The sequence below is a fragment of the Chionomys nivalis genome, chromosome 13 (assembly GCF_950005125.1).
Source record: "Chionomys nivalis chromosome 13, mChiNiv1.1, whole genome shotgun sequence".
Lineage (NCBI taxonomy): Eukaryota > Metazoa > Chordata > Mammalia > Rodentia > Cricetidae > Chionomys > Chionomys nivalis.
In genome coordinates this window covers 58953496-58960717 of record NC_080098.1, presented here as the reverse complement: position 1 = coordinate 58960717, position 7222 = coordinate 58953496, and positions in this window count along the sequence as shown.

Here is a 7222-nt window from a genome sequence, read left to right as displayed (position 1 = left end):
AAAACAAAGTAAAAGGAGGAAGGAAGAAGCCAGATGAACACCGGTTTCCTGCCTGGGAACACAATGTGACCGACTACCTTAGATTCCCACTGCCACTTCCCCCTGAGTCAAACCATGAGCCAAAACAAAAACAAAAACAAAAACAGCCCCCCCCCCAAGGCATTTGGTGTCAGATACTAGGTCATAGCAGTAAGAAAACGTCCCTAGAAGAGAGTGGGAGCCAAATAAGCATTTGTTGACGAGGTGTACAGCCTCAATAGAAGGTGTCTTGTGGCTGTTTCCTGCCAGGTCCCCACAGGGCCATCTGAGAGCAACTTCCTTCTTGTCAAAAACATGTGCTTGAAGATTGAGATGTAGCTCGGCTAGTAGTTAGCAGAGCACTTGTGAGACAGCCTACAATCAAATCTTCACCCTATCACACAGCATGCCTCTCTCTCTCCCCCTTCCTCCTTCTCTCCCTCCCTCCCTCTCTCTCTCCCTCTCCTTCTCCCCTTCTCTCCCTCCCACCCTCCCTCCCTCTCCCTTCCTCCTTCTCTCCCTCCCTCCTCTCTCTTTTTTCTCTCTCCCTCTCCTTCTCTCCTCCTCCCCCTCCCCCCTCCCTCCCTCCGTGTGTCTCTCTCTCTCTCTCTCTCTCTCTCTCTCTCTCTCTCTCTCTTTCTCTCTCTCCTCCCCATAGGCTCATATATTTGCATGCTTAGCCCTAGTTGGTGAACCATTTAGGAAGGATTAGGAGGTGTGGCCTTGCTGGAGGAGCCATGTCACTGGGGGCGGGCTTTGAGGTTTCAAAAGTCTATACCCTGCTCAGTCTCCACTCCCTCTGCCTGCTGCCTGCAGCTGTCAAGCTCTCAGCTGCTGCTCCAGCATCCATCCGCCTTATCTTCTCCCCTGCCATGATGATAATAGACTAATCCTTTAAGTCTATAAGCAACCTCTCCATTAAATGCTTTCTTTTATAAGAGTGGCTTTGGCCATAGCGTCTCTTCACAGTATAGGAGAGTAACTGAGAACAGTAACTGAGCCTACTGCCCCGCACCATGAGGAGCAACTCTGTGTCGCATGGCTGCCATTTCTTTTTGAGCACCATGCATGTACACACATGCTGATTCTTACTTCTAATCTCTCCTGGCTAAACCCTAAAACTATTATGCATCAATGCCAAAGAAGGCCCTTCTCATGTAGCCTTGCTCATGAAACACTGGTGTAGATACCATGCTTTAGCATGGAAATAACCATCAGAATTCCGTGTGTTTACTCTCTTCAAACCTCATGATAAGCCTATGTGGCACCCAGTTCCTCGAGCCCTTTCACAGAGGAGCCAAACGAGAAGTTCTTTGCCTGACTAGCAGCTTGAGAAGCCTCAATGTCTGTGCCTTGTTGACAGAGACAGTTTTATATCAAGACAATGACAATGAATGATTTGGAGACAGCTAAACCTGACTTGAACTTAAATTTAAAATTGAGTTTAAGCTAAATCTCAGAGGGGTGGAAGTCAAAATGTAATCCTTCTCAAGGAAATTACCCTTAATTGAGCATAATAGGCTCACAGGGGAGCCAAATCGGAATGGCATGACATCATCCTGGGCTAAATGAATGTTCACCACCCCAAGATTCGTGTATAGACCCCCATGTTTATACCAGCATGCCAGCCACCTCACGACATCATCCTTCAGTGACTTCCCGTTGCTCTTAGAACAGAAGCCTCATGTACACAGCAGTAAATTAATGTCTTCATTCTCTGGGACCCATCAGGCAGTCTCCTCTGACCCGATACAACCACCTGCTGTTACACTTGGTCTCGGTTCGTTTTCTGTGGGGGTATCTGACGATCCTGAGCAGAGAATTCCACAGGGGAAGGTCGATTTGGCTCGTGGCTCTGAAGCTCGGGAAGGTCACAGCTGGATGATGGCTTCTGAGGAGGTGCTTCCTTGTTGTTGGAGGGTTGATAAACTCCTACAGACGATCTGGTTGAACACACGGATCTTCCCCTTGCTTTTTATTATTGGAGAGAACCTTGTGTTTAAAAAAAATGGCATTGCATACAGATGAGGAGCAGAGAAGGGGAGAGTTGGAACTGGGAAACACGTCCAGGCAAATGGTGTTGTGTGACTGGATGGTACTTCTCCCTTGAGAACAGCAACTGTTCACTTCCCAGTGGATTCCCTGCCAGTAAATCGAGGACAGTGTGTCCTTCCTTCTGGATACTAACCATATCTCTCCTGCCTAAATTCTGCTAGTGACCTCTTTATAAAGACAATATTTCTAGACATGTGTTCCATATCCCTAAATAACAACTTCTTTATAAAAACCAAGTTTTACCTGGAACTCCCTCCCTATGTGGACAAAGCTACGTTCTCTCTCTCTCTCTCTCTCTCTCTCTCTCTCTCTCTCTCTCTCTGTGTGTGTCTCCTATGAATTTTTACTTCTGTGCTATACAATCTCTGCAATAGGACTTTTTGACTGATCACGTGACCAACGATGAGTCACTAATTACTAGAAAACTGAAATAATAAAGAGACATATAGAACATAAACTCCCAAGTTCGCTTACTAGACCCAATAGACATAAAACAGCTGTTAAATTGCTATAACAGTTCTGCATATTTGCCCCATAAACTGGCCAGTTAACAGTGCACAGACAATCACTAGTTCATGGACCACACTTTGAATACCACTGAACTGGCTCACCAGCAGTTGGTCACATAATCTGGTTTTCTAAGAAAAATGAAGATGTCCAGTGACATCTTAGTTGTCTTGTTTTGTTTAGTATACTCGGTAATAGTTTCCTAATTTCAAAATGCCTACTGGTGCATTCCTAAGAATGTTCTTCAATTAAGCCACACATATAGTATTTCCATTTAAAAGAAAAGTTCTAACACCCATCTTCATCTATCCTACCTCAGATCTCAATAAAGTAACACAAATCCACTCTGCACAATAGGTTTGACAACCTCCCCTAACTCATACCACCGTCTGGGGAGTAAACATTCAATCACGTGAGCCTCTGGGGGTCGTTTGGCCTCAAACTGTAACAATATGTGACCTTTCTGGATGGCAAATAGAGGTCCTTTTTGCCTAGTTCAGGAACCTCTACCTGCAAGGTGAGGATGGATCTGTGGTACACTGGGCACAGAAGTCTGATCTTCCCTCAGCATCCGGAACATCCACTGCTGGTTGGAGACAAAATGCCCAGCAGCCTTGGCAATGAAGCTTTTCTCTTTAGGGAGCCATGGAAAGCTTGTCGGAACTCAGTGCTTTTGCTGCCCTCTGCTGCTTCCATTGAGAATTACAGGGAGCTGGATTCCTGGGGCTGCTGGGAATGGTGGAGGGGATCATTGATGGGCATGCGCTTTGCTCAGGATTGGCTTCAGCAGCCTAGTCTTCACTTTTCACGGAATCTTCACGCCTGACCTCTTCCGTTTGACAAGGCCATACAACTCGCAGCAGCTTCTGGGCACGACTTGTAAATGCTACCACCTAAAGCTCAGCCTACCCACAACTGAGAGCATGGTCAGGGCTCAACCTTGCTCTTGATTTTCTCCTTTTGTTTGTGCCCCATGACATGCCCAGACTGGAATGGCATCTCAAATATGCTGTGACTTTTACTTCATACACACATGTCCAGGTTGTCCTTTTCTGACTTTATGATTTAGTGAATACTTTAAAGGGGGCACTGGGGAGGAAACCCAGGCCCTTTGGCATACTAAGCATGTATCTTAGTTAGGGTTTCTATTGCTGCGTTGAAACACCATGACCAAAATGCCAGTTGGGGAGGAGAGGGTTTTTTGGCTTACATTTCCACAGCACTGTTCAAACAGGGTAGGATCCTGGAGGCAGGAGCTGATGCAGAGGCCATGGAGAGGTGCTGCTTACTGGTTTCCTTCCTTCCTTCCTTCCTTCCTTCCTTCCTTCCTTCCTTCCTTCCTTCCTTCCTTCCTTCCTTCCTTCCTTCCTTCCTTCGTCTTTTCTTTTCTTTTCTCTTAAAGGAAACATTTAATTGGGATGGCTTGCTTACGAGCCTGGTTTCTTATAGAACCCAGGACCACCATCCCAGGGATAGCACCGCCCCAAGTGATCTGGGCCCTCCCCCATCAATTACTAATTAAGAAAATGCCCTACAGCGGGATCTGACAGAGACATTTTCCCAGTTGAGGGTCTGCCCTTTCGGATAACTCTAGCTTGTGTCAAGCTGACACAAAACTACCCAGCACAGCACGTGATTTCACCGCTGAACTGCCGTCACTCACAATTCAACAATTCTTCACTACCTAGCCCAGTAACAGCTTTCTCTCTAGTACCTTCCTGATCGCACAAGGAGACAGCGTCTCATTGCAGCTATGTTGGTTCCTTGTCTTGCTACTGTGGTAAAAAAAATATATATACCTGATAAGAGCTCAAGGGAAGAAGAGCTTGTTGTGGCTTACAATTTGAGGGGAGATACACCTCATCACGATAGGAGAAGCACGAGGGCAGGAGATGCTGGCCACATTGGATCCAGTCAGGAGTGGAGTGTAAATAGGAACTCAACGCCTGCCCCCAGTGACCCTCTTCCTCCAGCAACATTCCACCTTTTAAAGGTCTCACAACCTCCCCAAACAGCAGCCGGAGAACCAAATATTTAAATACAAGAAGTGATGAGAGCCATTTCACATTTAAACCACGTCATCAATCTGGGACACAGGCCCATGGAAGGGACCACCTACAGTTAGGAGAAGTCTTCCTGCCTCAACCTAATCTTAGAAACTCCTACAGACAGGGCCAGGGGGTTGTCTCCTAGGTGATCTAGGTCCTGCCAAGTTGACAATATGAACCATCATGATGAATCATAATAACAAGTCTCCATGTCATTATTTGTGGGCTGGCAGTATCATTACTTTCGGGCTGGAGGTCCCAACCAAAAAGTGCTGCTATAGCTCCCGCCTATTGTAGTTAAAGCAGACCCACAGATCCAGTTTCCTGGCAGACGACAAAAGTGAAGTTGGAAAATGAGCTCTGTGATCATTCAGGATCGACCGTCTTCAGATTCACAGATTATCTGAATTTCCATAGTCACCAAGTCTGAGTCTGTTGTCATCTTTGTTAGTGCAACAAGGACATGTGATAAATGAACCATTTGAAAAAGGAAAGGCTTATTTTAGCTTACAGTTTGGTTCGTTACTTTTGGTCCACTGTAGCCGTGGAGGAGATACCCTGAGTAACTAAAACCTCCTGCTAGGTTCAGCCTTTAAATGTTTCCAGCGTTTTTCCAACAGCGCCAAGCAGAGAACCAAGCCTTTACCATTGATCTCCAGAGGATAGCCTTCATTTAAACCATAATAGCAATCCTCTTGGTTTGATAATGTTTTATTTATTATTAGCTGCTACTCAAAAAAGGGTTTTTTATTTCAATTAAATTGCACTGACTATATTGCCTGTCTGCTTTATTTGTCACGACATTAAAGATTATGTGTTCCTTTCACATGTCATGGCATTCATTGTTCTAGTTCTGTAGCTTCTCTAATGACAGAAAAACCATACAGACTTAGATGAGGCAGAGGGTCTCTGTGAGTTCAAGGCCAGCACGACCTACAGAGCACATTCCAGGACAGCTAGGGCTGTTACACAGAAAAACCCTGTCTTGGAAAACCAAAAAAGACTGAGCTAGGAGAGCTAGATCATGGTTTTCCGAAACTGTTTGGGACAGAGGAACTAACTTGAGAAGGCCCGAAGGCCCGAAGGCCCTAAGGCAGGATGACTAGCAACAAAAGGGACAGAGCCTAGAGGTCAGACCGGGAAAAGTTTCAGATGCCACTGTGAGGATTTGAAGGAAACACAGGAAGTGAAAGCGTTGATTAATTTTAATGTTTCAAGAGTATTTTATCTGTTAAATCTAATAATGAGTTCAAGTTTGTTTTCAAACATGTATTCAATATTTGTACTTCTAACTGCATTTATCTTCTTTTAAACGTACATATTTACATCATTATTGTTATTTTTTTAAAAATTTATTTAATAGGTGTTTTGCCTAGTGTCCATGGAAGCTAAAGAGGGCACTTCATCCTCTGGCACTAGAGTTACAGAAGGTTGCGAGCAGCCATGAGGGTGTTAGGAATTGAGCCAAAGACGCTGGAAGAGCAGCCAGTACTCTTAAACAGCAAGCCATCTCTCCAACTCTCATTTTTATATTTTAACTGCAAAGCTGACTACACAAAGACAATGGCCCGATCATACCTAAAATAGAATGTGACCCACAACTTACACAGAAAAATGGCTTCTTTTCTCAAACAGTCTAGGAAACCAGATGGTGAGTAACAATTCAAGAAGCTACTAGATCTTCATATTTCCCTAATTTAGTCCCTGCAACTCAGGGCTAACTGGGAAGGCCAAAGAATATGCCTTCCAAGACAAATCATATAGGATAATCCAGCTCTGTCCAGCGGCTTCCAGCTTTCCCTGGCAAGCAACCTCCACAGGGGCTGCATACCGGGCCTTCTACTAGGTCTGAGTGAGTGGTTGCCAAAAGGCCAACGACAGCAATTCCTTGCCCCCCATCCCCTAAATAAACAGTTTTGCTTATCATCCCTTGGTTATTGGGCAACCACTAAGTTTTGTTTTTAAATATTTACGCGTCTGAATATTTTGTCTAGGTGCATGTGCACCACGTGCGAGCCTAGTTCTGACAGGAGCAAGGGTACTTTGGATTTCTTGGAACTGGAGCTAAGGATGGTTGTGAGCCACCACGTCAGTGCTGGGACTTGAACCCGGGTGTCTGCAAGAGCAATAATAGTTCTCAACTGCCGAGCCATCTCTTCTGCTCCATCACTGAGTTTTTAATAGCTGAGGACATACTTTTTTTTTCATGGACATTTTGAACGTTTGGTGTGAAGGAGTGCAATGCTACCAATAAGCAAAGGCTTATTTATCTCCGATTCTCCACCCAGTCAAGGGGAAGAAACACTGCCTGAGGGATACCGGTCCCCACAGGGCAGGACCACGGCGGCCGGAGAAGGAAGAACACCCTAAGCACACATGGCCGGACCGAGGGAGAAACGATCGCTAAAGCCCTCGGAATTAAGAGTAGACGCCTGAGGATACGAAGGGGAAGATAGTAAGGCACAACTGTGCGAAGAACCTCAGACAGCTACCGCCGCTCAAGGCTTCAGTGCCCGGGTGTGGGTGTGGCTTCCCGCAGATGCTCTCTGCGCCAGCACACTCGCTGCGACGTCACGTCCGGCGGGAGGATTTAG